This window comes from Dermacentor andersoni, chromosome 4 (assembly GCF_023375885.2).
Source record: "Dermacentor andersoni chromosome 4, qqDerAnde1_hic_scaffold, whole genome shotgun sequence".
Taxonomy (NCBI): Eukaryota; Metazoa; Arthropoda; class Arachnida; order Ixodida; family Ixodidae; genus Dermacentor; species Dermacentor andersoni.
The window spans coordinates 137,976,198-138,000,970 of NC_092817.1; the positions used below are offsets into that span (position 1 = coordinate 137,976,198).

At 44.7% G+C, this 24,773-nt stretch overlaps 1 protein-coding gene and 2 long non-coding RNA genes across 3 annotated transcripts in view; 2 read left to right on the forward strand and 1 right to left on the reverse strand.

The window, feature by feature from the left end:
• Positions 1 to 24,773, reverse strand: part of LOC126537717 (excitatory amino acid transporter-like) — a 95,161-nt gene that overhangs the window by 41,788 nt on the left and 28,600 nt on the right. The window lies entirely within an intron of this gene.
• Positions 1,540 to 6,175, forward strand: LOC140217134 (uncharacterized). The gene is made up of 3 exons (XR_011893642.1): positions 1,540 to 2,496; positions 3,550 to 3,630; positions 5,986 to 6,175. It is a non-coding gene; the product is annotated as an uncharacterized lncRNA (long non-coding RNA).
• LOC126537835 (uncharacterized) lies at positions 12,620 to 21,439 on the forward strand. The gene is made up of 3 exons (XR_007600841.3): positions 12,620 to 12,788; positions 13,918 to 14,023; positions 20,865 to 21,439. It is a non-coding gene; the product is annotated as an uncharacterized lncRNA (long non-coding RNA).

Below are 24,773 nucleotides of genomic sequence, written 5' to 3' on the forward strand. Positions count from 1 at the left end.
GGAGAAAGGTGATCCGTCCAGCGAGCAAAGGCCAGCCGAGGGAGATCGTATGTCGGCCATCTCGCGTCGCCACGAAAACACGACAGTCGTTCGTCATGCCTTGGATATAACAACAAATCCTCCACGGTAAGTGAATTCTAACTGAGGTGCACATTCTCCGTATATGTCATGCTATCGCCAGGAAGTCGTCGCTGCGCTTAGCCGACGCGATTGACAAAGGACTAGGCGTACGCGCTGTCTCTCGATGTCAATCTAAAAAGCCAGTCGTCGCGATAACTGCATGTGATTTTATCACTTTGCCGTTGTCTGTAAGAGCTTTAAAAATCGCAAACGCTGCCAGAACTATGGTATGTTCAATAAGACGCCAGGCGAGAGGACGCTTAAAATGGTTAGTTCACCAGCCCGTGATTCCGAGCCTATGCGGAGCGTGATTAGCGTGCGTTTTGTGTGTTTGAATTTATTCAGTTTGGCAGTCTACTGTGTACGGAACGCTGTTGAACTAAGGAATCACATAACAGAAGGCGTCATTTTGCCGGCAGCATGCTTTTTTTTTTATAAATAAACCGCGCGCTTGACGGTGTCTCGCGCAGGGGGAATCTGCGACCACTGAAGTTACGTGCAGCACCAGTGCTAGTTAGAAACTTTGCCGCAGGCATTCAGCTGCATGCTGCAAGAGGTCAGTTGGGCGCGTTATCTTGAACGTACTGAAAACGCATGAGGAATCCATGTTTTATGCTGAAAAAAGTATAAACCCCATATAAGCGATCTTGCGCGCGGCAGCTACAAGCGACGCGACGGAGATGGCTGTCGCGTTTGCTCGTCGCCTACAAGTCGTACTCCGTGCGAGCGACGATTTTGAGCGACGCCTCCCCGGTGTTGCCGGCATGAGGGTTGCAGTCACGCGTGACGCGTGCTTTAGTAATTTACGTTGATGTATTTTACTATAAAAAGTAGCATAAAATATTTCCGGAGGTCTTGCAGTACGTTCTTATCCTTGCACGTATAAAAATTGAATCATTTGCTCGTTCCGCGCGACAATCGGTAGTATTTGAGCGATGTATGTACATCCAGTTCCGGCTTCGCGCTATTGGCTAGTCGCTCATAGCACTTCTGGGCGACGAGCGACGATTTCTAGATTTCCGGAACCGAGTCATCTGTTCAAGCGACGGCCCGTTTTGTCGCTCGAAGCCGTCGCTCGTCGCCGTCGCGCACTAAATCGCTCTCACAGTGTTTATCCCTAAGACTGAACTGTTTTTGCTCATGTTGAAATGGTGTGATTATTGGTCTGGTTTTGTCTCCTGTTGCGGTTTTCGTGCACGGTGCGAAACTGAAAGGATGCTTATGGTCTACGAACTCGGTGAATTGTCGAGCAGCTAGTTACGCATCGGCATCGAATATAACGGCTGCTGTGTGGAATTACAATTGCAGGGGCGCTTTGCATACGCTTATTGTTTTGGACATGCCTGTGCATTTGCTAATATGAGTTGGCGTGTCAGAGTTATGTCATATGAACAGCTAAATCAGCCTTCCTCTGAAAATTCTCACGTGCTCCAGGCAGTCATCTTAACATGGTATATTTATGTAATGTCTCTGATTGGAAAGTCAAATCAAGTATGCTCTCTGGAGACAAACACATTGCAGCAAGTGTCATTGAAAAGTTAAAAATGTGTTTTAAGAAAGCTGATTAGTTCTGAGAAGTGACTGCTTTTTGTCTTGCCTATCAACAGATATATCCATGTGATAAAAAAATAGTGGTACAATGAAATTGCATATTTGCTTAGCGACATGATACATACTTGCAATGAGCACGGTGCCTGTGTTTACTATAAAAAGCAACAGCCCATGCTTGGTTAGGTTAGGCCAACTACAACATGCAGGCATGGGTGATTGGCGCTTTTTTTATTTCTGTGTCGTGAGGTTTATTGACGTGCGTATAGGTGCAGTGGCACGCAGTATGGCTACTACAAAAAAGGGGGGGGGGGGGCAGATATATGTAGCTCACTGTACACGACACAGGGCAAAGGAAATCCGTGTTCAGTAACTATGTTAAATGCCATGTACGTAAATTTTACAACGCTACTCGTTCGAAGCGCGCACAGGTGCATATTGAAGAAAAGTTTCCAGGGTAGATAATTTAGTTCGTAATTTACACTAATTTTGCTCTAACCACGAGACATAATAATTTGAATATACTGCACGGAAAAACCTAGAGCGAATTAAATTGTGTGTCAGCTTCGTGTGTATACATATAGTCTTTCCTATGCATTAGGTTTTTTGCGTAATGCATTAGCAGTTGACAGCCTATCTTATGATGTGTACTCTGTTTACATTACAGTTGTTTATTAGTTTACTCGTTTGTTTTGCGACTGATGAAATGCCGGCATATATATATTTTCAACATTTGACATAACCCTGTATGTTTTGCAGGGACAACCCAGGACGTGCATTTCTCAGCACCCAGTCAACTGCCAAAAGTGACTCAAACACAGGCCACCAGTAAGTGGACAACAGTTGCAATTTCACATTATGCAGTTGGCGGCTGCCTTGTACGGAGGCTTTTTTTTAATGAGATGGTGATGTCGTTCTAATGTACATTTTGACCACAAAGGTGCGATCATGTCTAACAGAGGCATATATGGTTGCTATTCTCTGCTAGGGACGTGTTCTCGTGTTCGTGAAGCATTTGTGTTTGGCAGTATTGTAGCCCAATGAGTTGGATATAAACTCTAACTCGCCACTGCCGGCAAGTAGTTGCGAGAAACGCATTATGACGCTGTAAAGTTATTTCATTAATTCGAAGGAAAGTTTCGCAGCAGGAAAAAAGGTTGCTATTCCAGGTAAACATGTCTTTTTCTCACAGGTTATTTAGCCAAACTGTGGATGCATGAAATTCGTGACTTATGAATAGATTTTAATTTATTCTTTAGTAGTGCTTCTAAAAGAGACTAGAAATAGCTTGTGACTACCTCTGCAATCAGCAGACCATACATTTACAGTCATAAGTGGCAGTTCCATGCAGTCTGGCACTTTATATAACCTTTCCTTTCAGCAACATTGGAACTGGTGGCTGCGTTTTCAGAAGGAGAAGTGCACTTGACACTGTATATGAATGTGTGAATTCGGTTTTCTTTGTATGTGTCGGCTCACTGACAAACAGTGCAAAAATCTGTTGTACCATGAGCCTGACGACGCCGTCTGGTGCTAGAAATGCGGCACTTCGTATTTTATAGTACTGCATGACATTTAAATCAAAGCTACCACATAAAATGATCAAGAAAACTAACCGCTGTTATAGCTGTTTTTCTCAAAGAACGCTTGTCCTTTATGGGCTGTGTTAATCTGAGCTCTCCACCGATGTTTCAGTAGTATTATCCCTTAGTGAGTGAGAGATTGGGGGCAATTAATCGTGTTACTGTTTAAGTGGTGTCCTAATTATGTGCATTTGTTCCAACAAAGTTGTCTAGATTACTTTATTGTGTAGTGTAAAGCTTATGAAACCATCAGCAACTACTGAGTTGCTAACGCGCATATGGATTTGTCACTATACAGGTGGAACTTGGCTGTACCACTGCAGTGCTGGGGAAATTGCCTTCACCAGCGGCTTTGCAACAGCTGTTTCGCAGCATGTCGGTATGTGTTAATTTATAATTATGTTGGGATGGGCTAGTATTATGGACCACTGCTACTCTGTATTGTGACAGATCCATATGATAAGGGATGTAATGGGCACAGCGAAAACCTTTGAATTTTTTACTATGGTACATAAACAGGCTCTCCTTTTCGTCACTGGAGCAGGAGAGAAGGGCATGCAGGCACTCCTGAATGTACATATATTTCAAAACATGAGAGAGACATACACACACACACACACACACACACACACACACACACACACACACATACACACACACACAATTAAACTAAAGGCAGGGACGTTCCATCTTTCATCTTGAATTGAATTGTGCAGCGCAAGAATACAACACAGACCACAGAGAAGCACACATGTTAACAGGTTTGATACACACGTTAGTTCAACAGATTTGATACTTCAAGTGTGCTATTTTACACAAGGGGGAAGGGAAAGGGGAGAAAATCTGAAAAAAAAAGTGGAGTGGAAAAAAAGGAATCGTGCCAAAAAGCATGAGAAGCATCGCGCAGCCAGGATCACCAGCAGGACATCTAAAAAAGCACTCTGATAAAATTACATACAGGACAACCTTACGTATAGTTTGTTTCAATCAACTCAGATCACATGCAGCCATTACTGCAATCAAGTTGTTTCCTTATGTCATATGAGGGAATGATGTGGGCCCAAAAAACTGTTTAGAGCTGAAGGATTATGTTCCATTCTAGCCTCATTGCCTGCTTTTTTATCATATTGTTATCAGCTGCTTATGTTAGGGACAAAAAGTAAGAGTACGAACTGTTTCCCGATTCGCCATTCCACACAACATGTATTTGTGACTATATGTACATGCAGATGATCCATAGTTGAAAAATATTCAGTACAGTAGAATCTCATTACAAGATGCACTTGGTTGTAAGAGACATCTGAAAATGGTTTGGTTGGTTTTCCGATGTTTGCCACGTTAACAAAACTGTATACAAGAGACACCTTTGTTACTAAGGGTGACTTTTTAAGTATTCACTACTTCGAAGGGACACAACCCAGACACATTCACTTTGTGCACCTTGTGTGCTCCGAAGGGCGTAAAGATCACGCAATCCTTACACAAGTCAATCGCGCATGTCTCTTTTAGCATGAACCAGAAAAGGAGGGTAACGAGGACAGTGCAGGGCAGAAAGTGTCGGCAGTTGAAGCTGACGAGCGTCTAAGAGCACCTCAAAGGTACAGCGAGCAACAAGGCTTGCAAAGTGAAGTGCTTAAATTCCAGAAGTTGGGAAGGAAGCTAACACAATCTACAGTCACTAAAAAGCTGTGAATGTCTTCTATAAAGGGCCCCTAAACCATCGAGGTTGAAATTTAGTTGCGGTGTTGCAGTTTACACAATAAGGCAATGAACAGGTAGCCACGAGAATTTTTCGAAACGGTGCAGTAATAGTGGAGCTACGTGTGTTTGATTATTGAAAAGTAGTCCCCACTCATTTTACTCTTTCATCTGGTACACGCCATATGGACAGTATCGTCTTTTCCTTGCCTAGTACACCTCCAAATGTTACGGGACAGGCCAACACCAACGAGCTCTGTTGCTGCCGCGCTGTCCCGTCGTCCTGCGAGGGGTGGCGCTAATACAACGGAACTGTATGGTGACTCGTGTTGAAGAGCCTCATAGGGAGACCCTTCTGTTGGCGTTTCTGTTCTTTGCCCCCATTGGCTGCCCACAATGGCATCGCGCGCAAGGCGACGAGGAAGAAGGAGTGTGTGTATTTGCTTGCAGGCCTTGCCGGCAGTCGTACACTTTCGTTCGACCAATCGACAGCACCGGAAACTGGTGACATCATCAGAGACAGCCTGGTGACGTCAGGACAAACTGGGGGGTGCAGGATAGGTCCAGAGAGGCGCACGGGGTCATTTTCTTCATATTGTGGTGCTCCGGCAGTGCTACGCACTCTGGCATTTGGCTTCGTCGATCGTGACGGCATTCTGATTTTGATACGCGTGTTTACTTGAAATGTTCAAAAAATGTCGAGAAGTGGTTTAGGCGCCCTTTAAGCCACCCTGAGCATTTATTCCTTCAGATATATCAAAACATACTTTAGTGATGATGCATAATAAAGTGATCTAGTCGGGCTCCTCAGTGTCTCAAAATTTTTGGTTTCGAGAGACATGTTTCCCGTGCCTCTTGAATATCTTCTGATGAGGCTTTACTGTAATATACACAAACAATTGTGTAACTCCTCCTGCAAGTATTATTCATTAAGCCCGGTCACTTATGTGCAAAGCTTGTGGTTAAGTCTTGATGTCCGTACTGTTTAGAGCTATGTTTGTTAATTCATGCTGTTCTTATTGGTTCTTCGATGCAGGAGACAATGCCTACGAAATTATTGGCCCTGATCATGAGAGCCCTCAAGGGGCAAACAACATCTCTGTTGCAGAAGTGAGCCCGATACCACTTGGAAGTTACCATGACAGATGACACGGCAGCAATAGATACAGAGACTGCCATGTCTACTGCAGCTGCAACAGTGTACGAGGCAAGCAGCAGCGCGTCAGCATAAGCAGTGTCAGAAGGAACCACACCAGGCCTGGTTGAGCAACATGTGTGCTATCACTGACTTTTTTTGTAGTGGATACAACTCATTTGCTCAACATACAAAAGCTTTTCACCACGACAGTGAGCCAGTGTTATTGTGCAGCAAGTGCACGACTAAGTTAGGTGTTATAACACAGTACAAGCATCACTTTAATATATGCAAATGCAAACATATTACAGTTGTTGCCTCCCCAGCCAGCCCACATAGTGACAACAATGTTGAACACATGGTGGGACACACCTCTCCCCCATTACAAGATAGTAGAGACTGTCAGTGTTGTTGCTAGATTGACTGGTCTTTGTAGGCAACTAGAAGGACAACACAGGTGTCATAAGATCGTTGTTGATGTTGTTGTTGAAGAGGTAAAAAAGAAATTTGATGCAGCTGAAGTGCCAACTGATATTGAGCAAATCAGAAGCAACCACCTGAGAAAGCAACACTATCGAAATTTGGGTATCTATGTGCCGCCAACTCTGGTAAGAATGGCATAGGACAGAAGTGTGATGAAAATCACACAGACACTGCTGTTGCATCACTGGCCACAGTGAGCAGCGACTTGTAGGGCAAGAGAGTCAACTGAAACTAACATTATGATATAGTGTCATGCTCCCATGTGACCACTTTTCAAGTTATTTTGCAAGATACAGCTCAACCTCCAGAAACGAGACTGCAACTTGTCTGTAAAAAATGCTTTCACGAAAAATTATTCATAACACTATTAACATAGCAGTATCTTTCTTTTTGTGTCGGTTCGAGGTTCCCGGCTGTCCATTAATGCAAAAATTGAGGAAAAAAAGAACATGTGTCGTACTTACACCTTTTTAACAAGTACGAGGGGGACAGAACTTTTCTAGTCATGCATCTTCATCATACTATCAAGTTTTTAAATGCCTTTTATAATTATTATTACCAGTTATATCTGAGTGCATTTTTTGCATGTAGCAGGTGTAAAATCAGGTCAGTTGGATCAGATGCCTTATCTGCAAGCGAGCCCTATATTCAAGAAATTTGAATTAAAATAGTTACGTTAGAGACGCAGTCTTTCAGCACTTTATTGCCTGTGGTTTAAGCATTGCTCAATACTTTTGTGGGTGGCGATTTCAACCGGCACAGCACTGCGCTTTGCCACAGTCACATTTGTCTTCAAAGCGGTGTGTACCATTTGTGTTGATCTGTTTGTGTATGCATAGAGCAAGTTTTTAATTTATATTTTTCTGCATTCTTGTGCTTGCACCAAGCTTGTATAAGGCAGCTACAAAATGTGGGTCACTATAACGAACTGTTCTGTTGAGCTTACACTTGCAAATAATCGTGTTCTGATGGCCGCACTTCTATGCGGGTGCACCGCTAGCTTTGTGTATGTTCTCATGTTTGTATAAAGCTTATATAAGCTAGTTAGAAAATGTATGTCACTAAGCATTGTGATATTCTTTAAAGAACTGCTTGGTTGGTTTTACACTTGTGAATTAGTATTGAGGCGGTGGTATTCCCAGGTATGCCCACTGCTAGCTTTCTGTGTCCTCACGTGTTTGTATTAAGTTTCTACAAGGGAGTTACAGCATGTACGTCACTAAGCGCTGTGATATTTTTTAAAGAACTGCTTTGTTGGTTTTACGACTGTGAGTAATAGTACTCGGGTGGCACTAGTCATGTGTAGGTACACAGGGACCATTTGTATACATTATGCTCATGTAAAGCAGTTACAAAGTTTATGTCACTAATTACTGTGATATTTGTTGAATTGCTGTGATGGTTTTACACATGTGAATAATAGTGGTCAGGACACAGTACTTGCGGTGTATAGTTGAATTTATACACTGCCAAGACATGGGCTGTATACGTACCAAAGAAATGTATGTCATTATATTGTTGTGATTATTACTGTTTGGATTTTATTAAACTGTAATAAAATTGTTTCTTGTATCTATTGAGGTATGGCAATTTGTCATGCCACCAAACTGGGGACCTGAGCTTGTGCATACAAATAAACAGCTAATTTAAGAGTATACTGCTCATATTCTGCTAAACCAGTTTAACAAATCTTGTACTACAATGCTGGAAAAATGACAGAGCTGACTCGGATGTACAGAAAAAGTTCTGCACTGGCTGAAGGACTGCCCCACACTGGAGTTCGTAATGTTGCGTTTATTGGAGTAGAACAGAAAGTGCACTTCTATTAAAAATGCGACAGTCGGTGCAGAAACATAAGGCAGACGAGCGGATGTGGCACATTTTTTTCAGGGCCCTCCATGCCTACTACTGCATTTCTAGTCTTCCTGTGCTCTGCGTATAAGCCCCTCTTCAGCCAAGGTTTTTACTCCATGACAGTTGTTCTACTGGGTTCGTAGCAATATTGAAGAAAAAAATTCGATGGTTTTCAAGGACTTTCGAGGCCCCGACACAGTAACTTCAAGGACCTCGTGCAATGTGTGTAGTAGTTTGGACAGGCAATAACTTGTTCAAGAACACCGTTAACTTTAATGCAAACAAAAGAAAACAAAACAAATCGCATTTCAGTGATTTCAAACATTTGAAAGACTGCTAATTTGCCTTTCACCGCCCACCACTAAACGCACACAAGGAAGCATTTCAAGAAAGCGCTCAAAGTTTTTCTGCAATAGCACAATTAACTACTTGGACCTGCAACATTTGCAGTTTTTGAATACTGTTTGGTTTGACAGTGTATGTGATATCATCTGTTGCCTCAGCTTTTTTCACCATCAAATAAGCAATAGTCATTTCTAATTTCTTTTTATTGTGTCTGTCGCTCTCAATTTACTCTTCACGGCTTCTCTTCGAATGCCTCAACTGTTGAGCTTCCTGCTTCTGCTCCTCCAAGCACATTTGTCGCCGGTTCCATGTGCATAAAACTGGTATCTGCAGGTCCTTTGTAATTTCAACTTTAAGGATGTCGCTTTCCTTCTATTACCTCTAGAGACAATTTTCTGTGACATGCGAAAGAGTGTCACAGAAGGGAAAAAAAGCGCTTGGCAATGTCTGCTAAGTCTAGCCAAGTGTAAAAGTTTAAGGACTTTCCAGTACTTCTAAAAATTCAAGGGTTTTCAATGCCTTGAAAATGGCATTTTAGAAATAAAGGATTTTCAAGGATCGCTACAAACCCTGGATTCTAGCACCTAAATAATTTTACAAGCTTATTTTGGCATGGAGTTAGGAAATTCATGCTTTCTAGCTAACGCTGCACTATCTCTGTACAGTGAAGCCACGAGAGCGCAACTATTTTGGAGTAAAGAAAAATACTGAAAGCTTTTAATACCACTCTTCTTTTTTTCTATGGAGCTTCGTATTGCCTAGTTAAGTTTACGAATGTGCCTGGTTTTGGCGGGCGTTTCTTCGACATTTTCTGGAAGAAGCAGATGTCTAGCCCCCGTATTCAGAAATGTATCTTAATACAAAGCTCATGCTTGACTTGATATAAACGACGCCTGGTGCGAACGTCCCCCAAGACGCTCACTGCCTTTCTTTTGGTGCGTTCACGACTTGCGTCGTTTAGATCAAGTCAAGCATGGGCTTCAAGTTATGATGCATTTCTGCATATGGGGGTAAGCGTGCACAATTCCGGGCAACGCGCTGTGCCATTGACACTGAGAGAAAACGGGGAAAACAGAGTTAACCACTTATGCTCCTAAACTTTCGCGTACCTGTGTTGTGCGTGTATCGTGGAAGAAGAAACAGCGCAAACACAACACTGTAAACAAAAGTTAGCCGACATTGGGGTTTTTGCGGCTCATGAGCTTTGAAGACTACCTTGCACCAGAAAATTACTCTGGCATGAGGCAGTAAAATGCGTTACATTACATCGTTTTACTACCATCTCTGAGAAACGTAGTAAAAGGATGTCATGAGCCGGCTTTACGACGTACGGAGTTTTAGATCACGTGACCAAAAACCATCTATTGAGAGTTTAAAACCACGTGATCTGGAACCAACCTGAAGATCACGTGATTAAATACTACCACTTTACTCCCCAAGGTCTCGATCATTGCAAGCTCCGCCCAATCCAGTTAAGCCTATGCTCGGCGACAGGCACGGCCGCGGCAGAAATAGCAAAGATCGATGCCGTGGCGGTGCATCCACCAGCGGAACGGCAGAACGTTGGAAACTTGGAACGTATGTACGTCGCCTAAGAGGTGCCTCAAGTGGACGCGGCTTCCTGCCGGCGCGCCGCCCGTTGCACGACCGACGAGCCAATCGACTGCATTGCGTCAGTGCGAACTCATCGAAAAATAATGTTCCGATTCCGCTCTGCACGGCGAACCGGCGTGGCCATGCTCGCATTCAGCGACAAAAATCGCCTCAAGAATCGTTCCTGGACCGATCCTCTCTACGGCAGGTAAATATCTTGCCGTTCGCGAGGGATACCGCCATCGGCCGGCAGCCTACAAACGGCGAGTTGTCGCGTCTGCTGCTCCGGCCGGAAGCAAGCGTGTCGGTCAAAGTTCATTGCCAAGCACAAGCCCACTTTTTCATGCTTCTACGAGCTAGAAAACGACTGTCTCTTGTCCACTTTGAAGCTGTGAACGGAATCGTCACGACCCACTGTAGCACAAAATAAACAAAACGTTGGTAAGTTGTAGTCACAGTCAATGGAAAGCCTCACGCACTAGAAATAGATGCGATCATGTCGAGCGGTCTCACCAATTCAAGATGAGGGCATATAATCTCGTAAACACGACAGCTAGCGCTGCAGGAAGCGTGTATACGAGCGGTGATCATGAATTTGTGCTCAGTAGGCGTCAAAGAAGCCCGTAGGCCATCCACTATTGCAAGCAGACGGAGCTGCACGGACGGCGCGCTGATGGGCTCGTGTTCGCCAGCTAAAGCGGGAGACACACGGCCCGATTCGGTGTCCGATCCGGCGTCCGACGCGCCTGAACGGCAGCCGGAATCGAGGTGTTTTGCCGTGCCGAACCGCCGGATCGGACGTGCGGCGTGCGATAAACCGGGCAAATTTTCATCGTCTGATGTGTCCGACAACCGCACTGACCGCACCGTCGTTTGGCCGCAGCTAATGTGACGTTCTCTGACGTTCCCTCCACGGAGGCGGCGCTGGCAGGCCGGTTTCTCGCCGTCTTTTTTTTTTCCTTGCCTGCTGCAGTTTGTTGCCGACACGAAATAGTTACCAGTTCAATAAAGTTATCTCGAACGTGTGCTTATTATGCAAAACAGCGCATAGTACACTAGCGCTAAGCTACCGTGGAAATCGGGAGCCGCGACGCGAGGGCCTTTCCGCGGGCAAACAGCACACACCGACCGTCTGAGCGAGGCTGCTCGCTTCGCTTGCACGTTTGCCCTTCGCAACGACTGCGTCGAGTAAACCAATTGTATTTAATTACGGGCTACCTAAGTTGCCAGCGTTAATTGTTTTGGCAAAAATAAGCCCTCTTCATCGAGCTCGGGCTGAATCAAGCGCCGTCGGCCGCAGCGTCCGCCTAGCTATGCCTGCCGGCCGTATCGCTGGCTGTCACCGGAGCCGTCAGTGGACAACGCGCCGTCGTGAAGTGTTCTGTCATTTGCAGGGGCATAATTTTATTGACAGTGTTCACGTAAAGCGAACCAGTGTTGTGCAGAGTTGTTTATATTGCGTTTCTCGACGTGAATGTACTCAAGCGGGGGGGGGGGGGGGGGGGGGGGCTGGATCTGGGCGGAGCTTACGCGCCGCTCGACCGTTCGGATACACGCACGTTGGATCGGACGCCAAATCGTACCGTGTGTCCCCTGCTTAAAGCTCGCTCATGGTTCGGCGTAAGTCCCTGTATATTCTTTATAAATAAGGAAGCCTACCTAGGCACTGTAAACCCAACAATTGGGGCCTAAATGCCTGCCCTCCCAGCTGCGGCTTCGTTTGAGCGACAAAGTCCGATTTCGAAGGCCGTGCTTTTGTAAACTGCATGCCACTGAAGCGGTTGCGAATCTTGAAGGCGACATCCGCTTCATTTTTTTTTTTAAATATATACAGTACATTTTCTTAAACTTCGTATAAAAAAGTGCATATTTATACAAAGTTAACACTTTTGGACCCAAGAAATTTGTTAAAGTGTCCCTACCGATTGTTGTTAGGAAAAAACACGTAATTTTCTCATTTACGATACATTTTTCTAAAAACCGTAGAGTGGCGCCACTGCAGTATTTGTTTGGTCGACATACCACGTTGGTTGTAGTGAATGCACCTTGCAGTAAGGCGGTATTTGAGTTATATTTTAGAAGTGCCTAGACAAAATCTGCTCCTTGTCGTGTGCAGTAACCATCGCAAACCCTCCGGACTTGTGTAACGCCGTTAGTTCGCCGTGTGTTTCGTGCGATCTACCAGTGTCGACAGTGAGTGTCTTACTACAGCGCCCGCCCGAGCTGCCTTTGTTCTGCCGAGCTGCCTGCCCGCGCTCTCGTGAAAAGTCTGGTACTGGAGCTTCGAATCGTAGTGTAAGGAAGACTGTTGAAGGTTGTGCTTTTGTGGAGCTGGAGTTCATCGGAAGTTCTACAGTGCTTGCGCCAGAAAAACGTCGGTGCCTCGGTACCTTTGAGACGAAGGAGCGTTGGCCAAGTCTTTTTGAAAGGTAAGCAAGTTTGGCCCTTGCGCGCATTCTTGAACTTATGATTTACGTAATGAACGTTGTGTAACTAGCTAGAGCAACGCGCTTTCTGATCGTAGGTTGGCCGTCTTGCTGTGCACATTTAGCAAACAATTTCACGAAGGCTTCCTCTGATGTTACAGCGTACTTGCATTCTGCTGTAAAATATATGCTACCCGCCTTGATTGCTATGCCTGAATGAGCACACAATTATGAAAACACTGAAAGTTGCTGTTCGTTCGGTAGTTTTCTGGCAAGAAGTTATTCGTTATATATGCATTCCCGCAAGTACAGTACATGTGTAATGTATCCGTCGATGTATCATGGGCTTCGCGCGTTGGTACACGATTCCTATGTTTGACGCTTAAGCAGATAGAAGCTTGTATGAAGATTTTTCTATGTATACAGTTTGGTTTAGATGACCACGTCGCGAGAACCTGTGTATTGTTTATGTTCTTGAGTGTCTTCGCGTATTTGTCTTCTATGTTGCAGACCCGACATAGGCCGATATTACAGTAACGAAGTTTATTTTTAATCGAGACATTTCAGACACCGGCCTTTAAGAAAGACATAGACCAACCAATTCTTACGAACGGGATACCAGCTCTTGCAATCGTAGGTTATACGGCAGTGCGTAATAAAGTAAGGACTGCGATTTTGTAGCGATACTTACCCCTCGATTCTATACCACTCTTGTCGCCCACCGCAAACGGCCGGCTGTTCCAGTACGTAGCACGGGCCGGGGCGACGGTCAAACCACTAACGAATAACGAAAAGGAATAGCATCGCTACAAAATCGCGATCTAGCTTTCAGAATGCCTTTCATGTGCTTAATATTTTTGTTTAATCCAATGCGCCACGTTTTACTGCATATTTGAGTTTTGTTTTTGATTGTCCTGGTAGCCTGTTGCTGATTTCGTTCCTTCCTGAAACTTCGCTTGTTACAAAATATCAGTGTAACCTCCTTAGATATAACAAAGAGACATTTGTGCAACCAGACGCAAATTCATGCAGCTGGCTGTGTGAGGCTCTCTTTGCAATTCCACATGACACTGGTAAATCACAAATTCCCAGGTTCACAACACAATAAATTAAACATTTCTTACTTTTGAAGGCTATGCGGATTCTGGAGGCATCCCTACATCAAGCAGGAACCTGCTGCACTGCTGGAAGCTGGACAGCACGACAATAAAGCACGTGATCTGTGTGCTTTCTCAAAGGTGCGTACAAAACTGGCGCTGCCTTTCGAGTTGTAGGACACATTTGTGTAATATGCAATCATTTTACTGTATTGCCATTTTCAGGATTTCTAGTGGCTGATAACGAATTTTATGTTTTGGTGGAGTGCCCTCAGTTTAATGAATTTACCTAAGGTAGCCTCCTCTGAGTTAAATATAATCGGACGCTTGAGTAATTATGCCTTATATACTCCATATAGATTATATTAATCTAGCCAAAATGCCTTTTTAAGAACCATGAATTGAGGTTTCGTGTCTAGAAAAATGCGTTGTACCGCCTAAAGACATGGTTTAGGCAAAAGTGCCTTAAGCAATGCTTTCGCACAAAAGTTGTATCATCAAGAGTTTCATGGAAGCCTGTGTGGTCGGTATGAAACATGACAAAGAAAGACATAGACCAACCAAATACAACATTAAAAGCAATACATTTTGGCTTCCATATGGAAGCCTTGTTCACAATAAGGCTAAAAAAAGTGGAAGTGCATATTTAATTAAGTAAGTTTTAGCATAAGATGGGCGTGGGCTCCTTGGTTTCAGATAAACGTGTGTCCTGTTGATTGCATCTCCAGGGAATCCGGGTACAGGCATGGCTTCCAATTTCTTTCCTGGCCGATTATGCTAGACACTATCCAGTCACTATTGTGTTTAGTCATTGCTGCATGCTCTGCCAAAGCATTTGATGCCTCTCTTTTCTCATCCACGTAGTTCTGATGTTGGCGTAGCCATTGTTTAAAGTTGCCCATCGCCCTAATGTAGATAGTATTCATATACACATGTTATGTTTCAAAGGTCAGAATTCATGTCAGTAAAATTTTTGATACGGGTTGTTACTGGGATGGCTACCTCGTTGGTTTAGCATGGCTTGTCACTGGGATTGCTCTCTTGTTTGTTTAGCTTCTTGTCGGGTTCTTATGGATTTGATTTTGTGCACAATGAGATGTTACACACACACCTTGCATATACATGAAAAAAAGGTTTACAGCAGAGATAACATATATGCATGGGCATATATATGTGTCAATAAAATACCCGAGCCTCATTTCTGCCTACAGAAAAAGAAGTTATTTCTCCTCGAGGGCATGACTGCTTCCAATAATGAACCTTCAAGGGAAGGTTTTCTCTAATCCCCATTTTTGATATCTACATGCTTATGTGGCATGTACAAACTGGACGAGTGGTCTAAATTTTAAATTTGAGTAATAATTGCAATAAATAACTCATTTCACCTGTCTTCTAATGACTCTAAAATTCTATGCTTCTACCTTGCCAAACCTTTTATGAAATTAGTTTGATGAGGCCCAATATACAGGGCTTTCTAAATTGAAGGTATCAGTACCTATTAAAGACTGTGCTAACTATGAAAATGCTGCTTGTGTATGTGGTTTATTCATTTCTCAGACAAAAGCTTTACACCCAAGTGCAGTCAGTAAATCGAAAACAATTGCGTCTTGTTCCATACTTCTCGAGCACTTGTGCGTCACTATAGTCGGATACAACTTTAGAAAAAAGGGGAGGCCCCGCCCAGATGACTGAAGCGCGACGTCCGATTGCCTCCGCGACTAAAATAATCCCGCTTAAAAAATTGTGCTTCGGAAACGCGCAATTTTCGGTATAAATAAAGACTTTGATGACTGGATTAGTAGAGCTCTCATGTGCTACAGCACATGCCAGATCGCGACAGAAAAATAACCCTGTGCCTTCCACAACGCTGCCCGTCGTCTGCTCTTTAGCTTCATTGCAAGTGGCAAAAGTAGAAAGAGCAACTCTGCATGGCATTTGTGCTTGTTTACATGTACACGGCACATTTACTACTCCTGTTCCGAGCTTCAAATGAATCAGTTGCTACTGAACAAGTACTTATACAGAACAATGCATTTATCGCAACCATTACAAACCCAAGATGCTCAGTGTCAGCGAAAGCACTGGGTTAAAGGTGAGGAGGGAGGTCAAAGCTTCGCATATTTCGGGTGGCAAACTGTCGACACCCTCGTGAAAACGCCCACAAAATGTGGAGAAAAGAAGAAGCAGCACGAAGTAGGACACATGTGCGCTGAGGTCGTGTGCACGATCTGCACACGTGTGCACGTGTGCAGATCACTAACGAGTTCTCGAAGCGTATGTGGTGTTATGTTTGTGCCCTGGGATTTGCCTGACGGAAGGCCAGTGCTATGGTTTGTCGACCGTGGAGGCAGCATTCATCCCTGCATGGTGCCTGCCTGCTTCGGACACGACTACGTGCACGGCTCGGGTTTCCTCGCGGCTGCACGGCGTCCACGACGGAAGCAGCCACCGGATCACGGACTGCTTTTCGGCCCCTCCCCGTCCCGGCAGCAATGCAACCCCCCCTCCCCCTCGTTTGTCCGGCGGCGCCCGCACCACAAACGACTCCCGCTGTGTTGGGGACAGTTTCCAAAGGAGGGCTGTGTTTCGACCCAGTGCCTTGCAGTTGGTTCCCTTTGTCCTATGCGGGCCATAAAACTTGACCGGCGCACCATTCTGACCGACCGCCAAATCGTCCCGACGCCGCAGCGCGGTTCAAGGAAGCGCCGGCCACCGAGAGCGGCATTAGGACACCGGAGGCTGCCCGGACCCTCTCTCTCTCGACCTTGTTTCGTCCTTGGGGACTGTCTGGGGGATCTTTGGACTGAGGGGTGTTATTTAAGCAGCTTGCAGCTGCTCTGTTGGTCTCTGTCCTGATAACGACGACAACATGTAAACATTGTATAAAGAATTATTCGCAGAGAAAACTCTCCTCGTCTCTGACTCTGCGTGAAGCGAGGTCCAGACCTCCTGCCAGCCACACATACCTCGGCAAACGCAACAATGGATCTCCCATCACTGAAGCGGTGTACTGTGTGTCAAGCACAGCAGCCAAGCATTCTCCCGTGTCCTCTCAAATAAATAAGCAGTTCATTTGATGACATATTCCTTTTAATGGAAGCCCAATTCTGAAAAAGCAACGTCCTGCACAGATCATGCTCAATATAAGCGTTGGCGTGGAAACGTGCTGAAATGCCGGAAAATCTGAATGCAAATGCAGTTATTAATCCTGAATAACTATGTGGGGTCCGAAATGCTCATTCGGGCATCCACTGTCCAGCTTCACACGAAAAAGCAGTAGTCAACGTGAATGAAATTGACAGCCACTCTTATCAGCCTGCACGCCAAAGCACATTGTGCTTTGCGTGCAGTTGTGCTGCCCCTACTGTTTTTTCCAGCCCGTTGAGATGAATAATGTCAATGTCAGAAGGCCCAATACTCTATTGGGCAGCCACCTATGAGCATGACGGGCCCTGTGATGAAATAACAGTCATCAGGGCACGCTTCAAAGGCACCTTTAGCAGTCTGCACGTCAAAGCCCAGTCAAGCCGTCACCACTGTTGGTGAAACGGCAGCAATCAATGCGAGAATGACAGCCACTGTTGGCAGCTTGCATGCAAACACACATTCATGTGGTGGCATTGTTTATTTTGGTTACCTGGCCTAGGAAGTAATGCGAATATGACAACAATTATCAAACATCATTAGCTTAGTTAGGCCCAATATACTCAGTCGGGTAGCTATTAATAGCAGTAGTCGAGGGCACGCTTGAAAGGCACCATTACCAGTCTGCACGTCAAAGCGCAGTCAATCCGTCGCCACTGTTGGTGAAATGGCAGCAATCAATGGAGAATGACAGCCACTGTTGGCAGCTTGCATGCAAACACACATTCATGTGGTGGCATTGTTTATTTTGGTTACCTGGCCCAGGCAAGTAATGCGAATAAGAGAACAATTATCAAACATCATTAGCTTAGTTAGGCCCAATATACCCAGGCGGGTAGCTATTAATAGCAGTAGTCAAGGGCACGCTCAAAAGGCACCATTAGCAGTCTGCATGTCAAATCACAGTCATACCGCAGCCATTGTTGTATTTGTTTATCTGACCGGGCAAGTAACACCAATGTAAGCACAATTATTCACCCTGAATAGCTCTGCTAGCATTGTGCTAAAAAATGCTGAGTGAAGTTGAATGTGTTTTATTGAGGCAATTATTTAGTTCACAAGCCATCGGCATGTCGATTAACGGCCAGGTTCAGACAGTGTCATTTATGAAGTAATAAAGGGTGAAAGTTGCAAAAGCTCTTAGTGCACTGCTTTGCTGGGCTCCATTCACTGAATAATGTCTTTGCAACGGCGAAAGCGTCAGACAGAAATCACACCCCACTGCACATTGTTATTCGTGCTGAAATTTTTCACCATCATATGTGATAGGCAGTGAAACCGTTTGTTTACTAAGACTGCATGCATGAAAAATTCAACAGCATAGCAAGGTGTTTCACAATATGCAGCCTTTCATGTGCACTTCTGGCTAGCTGCCACATGCACTGACGCATAAACATGAACAGAGGTAAGAGGCAAAGTTACTGTGCAACCCACATGACGCTTTTAAGAAAATGTATCTCTAAACCTTTCTGTTTTGATAGGCGATCAAAATTTGTTTTGAGCAAGTTGGTTAGTCACATTGCAGCAACAGCACAAGAAACAAGGACAGAAAACGCAGCGAGTAGGCAGATTGAGAAGACGAGGTAGACCAGCGAGAAAGGTTTTAATGAAATGGAAGAGGCCAGTTGTGCAGTGTACAGGAGTTAGTGCTTTGAATGAGATTGGCTAATGAAAATGTGTAAAGACTTTGCTGAAAGAAAACTAGCAATAACAAATGCTAATATAAAATAAAAGGACAAATATCAGTAAGTGCAAACACGCATGGAAGCAGGAACGCTGGCAACACAACTTATGCGTGACTGTGCCACAGCACGCATTCTACAGCTTGCGTGCGCGGTGAGCACTGGTGGAAAGAAATCAATCGACGGTGCTATACACAACGCTCGAACACCGCTGTTAGACGCTCGGCTATCTCACTGTTGACAACAATCATTCACGCTAAGTTGACGGCGACAAATCTTTGCATTGGAGGCTTCTTTTGCAAATATTTTCTGTTGAGACGCTCGTAGGTTTGTTTCACGCACGCTTTTCTAATTTCTCCTAAGAATGGTTTTGCTCCATCACTTTACCCCGTCCGACGGAAAATGCAGCGACACGGTACACGAACTCACCCGCAGCTGACAGCAGGCACCAGACTTTGGCAAACTTTTCTTGTCCTAACTTCACTCGGGAGCGAAATAAAAAACATGGAACAAACAGGCAGGATGTGTGTATGCAGCAGTCACCGAGACATCCTGTTTTCAGGCAAAGCATAGCGCAGCATCAGCAATGCTCGCTGCAATGTTTCTTCGCCGGATCATGGCTTAGAATACACGCACGCAGCACAGATGCCGCATCGTAAGCTCGCAGTAATATTTCCGGCATGATAGACAATGACAAACTGTTTGGGAATTCACTGTGACGAGGCATTGACGCGCACAGCTGACGCGACTTGGCCTAGTTCGAAGCCCGGGCGGCCATCTTCTCCGACGGCGGGCCACCGGCCGTCCGGCGCATGACATCAGTCCAGAGTGCGCAACCATTAGTGGATGCTCGTGTGCATCCGCCTCGGAGGAGTAAACGCCATTTGGCGATGACAAATCAAACACTCCAGTCCTATACACCGACGTGGCCCGCTACCCACAGAAACGTGCCCTATGCCTAGTCGTACTAGATAGTGCAGACATTCTGAGAGCTTCGGCAACGCTCAACACTGTGGAGAGTGGCACGGCGGAAGAGGCTGCTATTGCCCTAGCCATCGTACACGCTTCAACCATGCTGGCGCCGGATGGACCTATCACAGTGGTCACTGATTCTCAGACCGCCTGCAGGACTTTGGCACAAGGGAGGGACTTTGGCACCCTACACACACCGCATCCTTACATCATTACACCCCACAGCGTTACACAGGGTGCGTATCGTCTGGACACCTGGACACGCCTCTCTCCATGGTAATGGACGCGCTAATGTGGTAGCCCGAGAGCTCGCTAACCGGGCGCCATTGGAAGAGCTGTCCAACCCAGACGACGCACCGACAGAACCACTGAACTACACTGAAACTCTGCAATATTACAGAGATAACAGGACACACTTCCCTCCCCCACATAATTCCCTTAATCGAGAAGATGCCGTCGTGTGGCGACAGCTTCAAACTAATTCATTTCCCTGCCTCTTTTATCTTCACCTCTTCTACCCCACACAATATACCTCATACTGTCCCTATTGTGGAGCAAAGCCCACAGTATATCATTGCACCTGGGAGTGCCCACACCCTCCGGGCTACTCCCCTATTCCTTCACCTTCCCCTTCCTCCTGGGAGACTGCGCTGGCCAGCTCAGACCCGCAAGAGCAGCGATGGCTGATCCGGCGGGCACGCGGAGTGGCGCGAGCCAATGGGGCCCTGAACTAAGGGCTCCACCCTGCGAGGAAGTCGCCCAAACTCCTGATAAATAAATGTTTTCTCCCTCCCTCCCCCTGTTTTCCTAAAGTTGTATCCGACTATAATCGAGCACAGCTTGACCCTTGGCCTAATACTAAATCAGGCTTGAAGCTTTCAATGTCTGCTAATCGCTAGAACAGCACCAGATCTCATTCTGTGCCAAGGGGTGGAACACATTCGCTTAGAGCTAGGCAGATGAATGTCTTTCTTTTGCATTGAAGTTCCCAATACTTTCTAGTCTTAGGTGAAAGTACACAGCTCAGCACAACGCACGCATGGTATACGTAAGGGTACTTTGTTCTTTAAACCATATCAACAAGAAGCAGCTACTTCCGTTTTTGCAAACCTTACCCTATTTCCTAACCTTTCCTTGATCAAAAGTGTAGAAAATTAATCTGTGCTTGTTCTATTGTTTCACAGGTAGACATCGGCGACGGTGTATATGTTGAAAAGTGCCTGCTGAAGAGGCTGCGCCTGGATGCTAACAACTCAGGCTTTCAGTTCGCGGGGGGCCTCCTTAAGGCTCCTTTTACAAAAGAAGAGGTTGAAGGGAGGCGCTACACATGGATGCGCAGCGATTGTTTGTGACATCGTCACTGCTGGCAGGCCTGGCCTGCCTTTTCGCTTCGTTCTGGGTCTTCCACGTTATCTACTCGAAAAGGCCCACAGGGTTTTGACATTTATTGAGCACTGCTTTCTGGATTTGAGCTACACAAGGCTGCAGGTGAAAGCATTGGATTTAGTCAATATTTACAAGAACTATTGCTAGGCAAAAAAATTTTCAGATGCATATCCTCAAGAAAGTTTCTGTAAAAATTATTTTGCCTAACAAAAGCACTCGTGGGTTCTGTGACTGGCAGCTTGCCCAAGCCATGTAGCACAGTGCTTGCTTTAAAGGGACACGAAAGGGAAAATTTATTTGAGCGTTATTAAATCATTTTTCTACAACACCGAAAAAACAACTCCCTCCATGAGAATTGGCTTGATAATCCAGATAACTTGCAAAAACGAAAACTGGTGTCGCCACCACCACCTTATGATTCCTGCACCAGCTCGCTGTGATATGGAATTTGACGGTGTCTGTTCGGGTCTAGCTAATGTTCTACTGGCCAATATTGATGAATTCTGTTGTAAAGGTGTCAAAGAATATACTTAGTTGAAGTATGACTCCACACTGATGTGCGGGCACTGCATAAAACTTGAAAGTTAAATCTTCATTTTCTCATCTATTAATCCGCTTATTGCCACAATGTTCATGAATACAGTTCTGAAAGATTGTTTTATCAGTCTAAAATGATTTATTGTTTCTCTTTAGTATCTCTGTAATGGACCTTTAGCAACAAAATGTGTGTTAGTTTGCGACAGGTATTCTCAGCGGGGGCAAGAGCACCAGCAGCATGCTCAGTGATTCTGTACCAACTGATAATTTGAAGGATGTCCTGTGCCACTAGGGTTAGGCCAACATGGCTCTGTGTTAATCACCACAAGTGTATATGCAAAACTTAATGGCCCAGAAATTGGTAATTCAGGGGGGAGTTGAATTAGCTGTTTATTTTTTTTTCTTTATCATGGACTTCTCACATTGCACTTTGTCACAACGCATTCACTTTAAGGTAACTGTGGAGAATAAGGTGGTTTGGTATTCAGACATGCCTTCTGTGTGTAAACAGTGTTAGATGAGCAATACAAAGATACACCATAGATGCTGACTGGCAACATGAAGGGGTTTGAGGGCAGCTACGAATATACATCCTTGTAGTCGTACCTATAGCACTATGTTCAATTTGTCACACAAGCATATGGCATCCATCACAACTGCATGCCTAGAAAGAGACAAGGGCAACACACTCAATTACCTTTTATTCTAGCTAAGAAGCACTACAATATTTAGGCAACGAAATTGACATCTGGCTTGTACCCATAAGTACTGCAATACAGTTGTATAACATGTTCCTATTGTGTGGAAAAAGGGCTGCATACGTTTTCTTTGAGCACAAGGGGGAGTGGTATCAGTTAAAGCCCCTCCATCCACGCGCCACTGCCGCTTTCTTAAGTAGCGACAACCTTTGTTGTGCGCCGCCTTTTCCCCTGACATCAAATCCGGTTCCAGCATTTCCAGTTTCAATGTTTCCGGTTCCGGCGTTACCGCTTCCTGGAGTTGTGCTGCGGGAATTTCCGCTTTGACTGCCGATGGTGAGATGCCCACGCGTGCTTAGCAGAGCTGTGGTAGTCACCATGAGAAGAATGCAAAGGCGACAAGCTGTTGTATTCCGCTGAAGTAGTAATTCGCGGTCGCTGTTTTCTAAATGCACGAAAAATGGCAGTGGTCTCCAAGCGCCCAGGCACTACATTCCACTGTACGTTGTCTCGTGGCACAACCCGTCGCAGGTTGACGCGAAACAGCGAACACGATCAGATCGCTGGTTACAATAGGCGGTGGTACTTGGATGGAATCGCATTCACAGTTTAAACCGCAGCTGGTGCAATTAAAGCCTCTCCATCGACGCGAAAGTAAACAACGTTAAGAAAAACATAGCGTTACTTCCACTCGGAACAGGAAGCTGCAGCTACGGAAGTTCCGCTTGACGCCGGAAGCTAAGGGGGCGAGTGGCAGAGGAACGTGGAGGAAGAGGGTAGGTTGGCGGTACTTAACCTGGTCGGCGGAAACGTGTATGGAGGGGCTTTAGTATCAGTTAATGGCTGTTTTCACATATATGTTTTGTCGTGTGTATTAGCAATCACCACTTTCCTTATCTGAGTGAGGTCATTTTTTAGAAAGTTTGAAAGTTTATAGAACATGTTGCTCATGGTTGTTGCAGTTTTCTTCCTAACTATCCTTTCATTGCACTGTGCACCCATGTCTTGGGCAACTAGCTGTTTGAAGGTCAGCATGCTATCGATGGGTCTAATGATAATCTCTAGTGTCCTCTCATTTGCTTGTTGCAATACTTAAGAGTTAGATTTTGTATATTGTGTCACTTGTTTATTTTCACTGTACTTTAGTTTCACTACATCTTGAATGTGTTGTGATAGTTTTTCTTTTGCAATGAAAGATATGGTGGGCAGTTGCCGACACTAATGTTTTGCTGGGGCAGTAATGGTCATTAGCAGCAGATGCTAGCTGCCCTTAAGTGCAATGTTTTTATGTTGCATAGTATTGTTCATGATCCATTGAATGCACTGCACGCACATGTTGTGGACAACTGCCTGTTTTAAGAAATTATCTGCATATTCAGTGGGTCTAATGTGAACATCTCTACTACTGACTTAGCTTCACTACATCTTGAATGTGTTGTGATAGTTTTTATTTTGCCGTGACAGATGTGGTGGGCAGTTGCCGGCACTAATGTGATAGTACGAATGCTTGCTGTATTTACTACATGGTTGTTTCATTTCGTCGAGGCAGTAGTGGCCGTTAGCAGCAGATGTCATTTGGCCTTAAGTGCAATATTTTTATCTTGCATAGTTTTGTCCATAATCATCCATTGAATGCACTGCAGACCCATGTTCTGGACAACTGCCTGTTTGAAGGAATGATCTGCATATTCAGTGTGTCTAATGTGAACATCTCTAGTACTGCCTGTGTATTTGTGAGTTAGATTTTGTATTGTGTGTCATTTTGTTTTCGCTGTGCTTTAGTTTCACTACATCGTGAATGGGTTGATAGTTTTCCTTTTGCAGTGAGAGATATGATTGGCAGTGGCCGGCACTAATGTGATAGTACGAATGCTTGCTGTATTTACCACATGGTTGTTTCATTTTGTCTGGCGCAGTAATGGCCGTTAGCAGCAGATGCCATTTGGCCTTAAGTGCAATATTTTTATGTTGCATAGTTATGTTCATACTAATCCATTGGATGCACTGCACACCCATGTTCTGGACAACTGCCTGTTTGAAGGAATGACCTGCATATTCAGTGGGTTTAATGTGAACGTCTCTAGTACTGACTGTATATTTATCAGTTAGATTTTATATTGTATGTTGCTTGTTTTCACTGTACTTTAGTGGGATTGCACATTGAATGTGTTGTGATGTATTTTATTTTGCTATGAGAGATCTAATGGGCAGTTACCAGCCACCAGTCTGTGTATTAGTACAAATATTTATTATGCTTATCACAGCATTTTGTAAGGCTATAGTTTTGTGATGATTAACTCATGCCTGACTTTTTTTATGAGAAACATGTCACAACTAATAAACAATCACTCATGCTTGGGATCCATGAAATCATCCTTGTAATCTTTCAATTGTCTTCGAACTACTTCCACATCAGGCCCAGGAAACTCCAGAACGCGCTTGAAGAATTACTCTCGGAAATAACCGAGAAAA